The 3,715-nt window shown below is 37.6% G+C and overlaps 1 long non-coding RNA gene across 1 annotated transcript; it reads right to left on the bottom strand.

Moving 5' to 3' along the window:
• Positions 1 to 249: 249 nt before the first annotated feature.
• On the bottom strand, positions 250 to 1,599 carry LOC148135763 (uncharacterized). Its single transcript, XR_015754866.1, has 2 exons — positions 854 to 1,599; positions 250 to 714 (listed from the first exon to the last, which is right to left on the bottom strand). It is a non-coding gene; the product is annotated as an uncharacterized LOC148135763 (long non-coding RNA).
• Positions 1,600 to 3,715: the final 2,116 nt, after the last annotated feature.

Raw genomic sequence — 3,715 nt, 5'->3', positions numbered from 1 at the left:
GCCGTGACCCTTGGTGCATAAGCGGAAATGTTCTCTAATCATTCTGCCTCTGGAGTGTTCCATCAGGCATATCGTGAGAAAGATGTATTCACATCAGTGGGCTGCATGGTAGCGCAGCATTAAACTAAATGGCTGGATAAAATACAATCAAACAGAACAAGTGAAAGTATTTGGCTGGGAAAGGAGTAGGATGTGGGTAAATGTATTATTACTGACTGGCCTTGAAGAAAGAATTAAGCAAACTCAAGGTTAGTGCATATTCATTCGAGATTTATTAACTATTTCAGAAAGCATCTTTATCCAAAAGGTTGATGTAAAAGCTAACAGAAGTGAACATAATGGCTGGATGCCACATTGAGACGAGAACACATGTGCTGTGAACTGGGAATTTTCTGTTCATCAGTAACAGTCACAAGAAAGGCAAACAAAGGCTCATCAGAAAGGGTAGGCAACCATTCTGAGTAAGGAACAAATAAAAACAAAACAAATGGGCTTCAAACAACTGGGAAGCTACAAATTATTCCAACCACAACCATCTCAAAGATATCAAAGTAAAAAAGGAAAATCCATCAATAATTGTCTCAGTTACACGCTGATAAACTGAAGTAATCTCACTGTTAGAGTCAGCAACAGGACAGATTGGAGATTGGGAATTCAGAGACCTTGATAAGCAGATCAGGAAAATCAAAGGGGTCCATAACTCATTCACTTAACCTGGAAAAGAGAGAGAAAGCAATGACGCAGATATTTATGATCAGGGACTTTCAGATATAATGTTTATTTAATGGCACACTTAGAGATTTCACAAAACATATTGGGCTGCTTGGCGTGAGAAAGATGTGATTATTCTCACCTTCACCAGAGTGACGGCAGCGCTGTAGAAAATACTCAGGAAGAACAAGGTGATGAACGTGGAAGCAGTTGTCCAGATGTTGCTGTTATCATCCTCATAGTCTTCAATCCAAGTTCGATCTATTGAATCTATGAATATCAAGCCGAGAGAACGCATTTAGATTGTTTATTGAACCAGATCGATCTATCTGCATCCAAGTCATGTAATTAGAGACCATTACATCTTCATAAAACAGTCAGGGATTTCTCAAGTGTGACTCTTATCTGTATCTATTAGTGTATTATTGACTCAGCAAGAATTTACAAATACTAACTGCACATGTTCTTTCTTCATTGTCCATGTCAGAACGTTTTAAATTATTTTTCTTTTCATCTATTATTTAAGGATATTATTATTTGAGGAATGCTTATTACGAATGATGATTTTAATTATATCATTATATTTTAAATATAGGCTGTGACAGCACTTTAGTTGAAAATTGTAGCCATCTCTGAATAAAAGTTCAAATGTGATTCCCGTCTTTATGTATTGGTGACCAATTGCTTGGCAAATCATGAATATAAGTGACATCACAGTCAGGACATTGCTTCATATTTTTGTTTGTAGGATCTGTATATTTAGGAATAACTTTTTGAACCTGTGTCCCTTAATTTATTTGATCTACTGCTTGGTATGTTTGGTTTCCCTTTAATGTTTGTGTATGTGGTTATAAAAGTCTCTTACTTCACTCTTGCCCATGTTGGAGTCTGTGCGTGAATAAACATATTCCTGTTCCTTTACTGCTGGTGTGCTCATGTGTTTGTGCACCTAAATTTTGGTCTATTCACATTGTGTAAGCATCATCATGCTAATATGCCACTTCGTTGCTGCCTATGCTTACCTTGTAATGTCTTTGTGAGTGTTCACTTTTCATTAGTGCTATCTAAAATGTGTGCTTATGTGTCTGTTTCAGATCCTACCGAAACTAGGTTATTTTCATGTTTATGCTTAATAAATGTTAGCATGCAATGTTATGTTTTGATGGATGTTTATATTTATATGACGATGTCTGCTTGTGTGGCAATCTTTCATAAACCATCTCCTGATCAGCTTGTTTGTGCTATTGTTTGTGGATGCTTGCTGATCCTTGTGCCCATTATCCTTACTTAATAAACGCCCCTCTATTTGTTCATCTATGCACTTGTGTGTCTGCATGTGAGACTCTGAATTTGTGTGTGCGTGTGATATTGTATACATGCTGATCAATGTGGTTTAAAAATAACTAATTAAGCTGCCTCTGTCATCGTATGTTTGTGATTCTGAAAATGGGAAAATAATGATATTAATGTTTATCTCTGTGCACTTACGTGCCTGTGTGAGTTGACATGTGGGAGGACATTTTTCGGAATTTGTATCTGTGTGTTCATGTGTGTATGTCTGTACGCATTGTGCTGTATGAATGTATATGTATTCATGCCCATTTGTGTGTTACCGTGTATCGATGTTTCTCATGGTTATGTGTGTGTTCTCCTGTTCATTTGTGCAAATGATTTTCTTTTGGTGTATGTGAGTTTCTGTATGAGCTTAGGTGAGTGTTCAAGTACCACTTGCATGTGTGGCTCTGTGCGAGTATGCGCGTGTGACATCTTATCTATATGAACATTTGAGTGTGCACATAAATATGTGTCTTTAGGTGAGAGCCCATATATGTGTCATTACGTGTGTATTTGCGATCATCTCTCTGCACCTGTTCTTATACCAGACTGCAATTTTCATTATTCTAATTTATGGTTCTAATTTTAATGCATTGCCCATAATTAGATTTGACCTTGGTGTTGCAGGAAACATTTCCCATCGTCGTGCGGAGATAAGCGTTTTATGAGCAACTCTTCTGTTGCAGTGATAGAACTTCTGTCTCTGAGAGAAAAGGCGTGAGTTCAAATCCCCACTGCCCCACAGATAACATTTCTGAATATGTTTATTAGAAAATGTCAACTTGTGTTCTGTATGTGAAACAAAATGATATCAGGTATTCGAATACCAGAATTGATCCCATGTGCTCCAGAAAACTGAGACAAAACTATGGAATTCAAACTGGGACAATGCAAACACCAGTTTTGGATTATGGGAATCAATGTTAATCATTTGTTCACAGAGCCAAGCGTGTCTAACATTCTTCAAAGGTATTGTTTTGCATGGAAATGTTAAATCTTTGGACAGTAAGCAAGAAGCTGACTGTCCCTGTTAGCAACTGGGTTACATTACAGAGGACATCTACCATAAAACTCTGCACAGGGAGCAAGAGGACAAACCATTCATCGTTCCCCTCCCCTCTGTTCCACAACAACTTATCTGTCGATTCTCTTTGGTGTGAAAGTGAAGATACATTCTGTCAACTCATGCGCTGGCGCAAGATCCCTGGCAGTTCCCCAGAAACAAAGGTTACATTCAAACTGTTCTGCATTCTTTAAAATTAAATTTGATTGGAACATACCAATCGTAAAGTGTCTTAACTTTACATTTCCAATTGGTGCAATTTGGCAGTTTAAAACTGACATGAATTTTGTAAGAATGTCAAATGGGGGGAATCAAAAACACAAAGTTCAAAACTCGTGCCCTACCCTTGACATAAAATGGACATTGTCAGATTTTGTCACAGAGGGATTTAGGATGAATAATGTACTTGGTGGAATCCTGCAATGAGTGAGCTTTACTCTGTCTCTGACCCAGGGTGTATCTGAGCAGAGAACATTAACTGCACAAGACACTCGTCCTAGACCTGTTAATAATCCAATTTAACTACACAGATGGAATGTAAGTCAGAGTGAGAAACAACAAATTCAGTATTTAACTCACAACGGGAGGAAAAAAACACTTCATTAC

Source organism: Chiloscyllium plagiosum, unplaced genomic scaffold, assembly GCF_037043375.1.
Source record: "Chiloscyllium plagiosum isolate Xiang-an unplaced genomic scaffold, Cpla_swu_hap1 HiC_scaffold_48, whole genome shotgun sequence".
Lineage (NCBI taxonomy): Eukaryota > Metazoa > Chordata > Chondrichthyes > Orectolobiformes > Hemiscylliidae > Chiloscyllium > Chiloscyllium plagiosum.
Note: the sequence above shows the minus strand (reverse complement) of the source record. Positions and strands in the feature narration are given on the sequence as shown.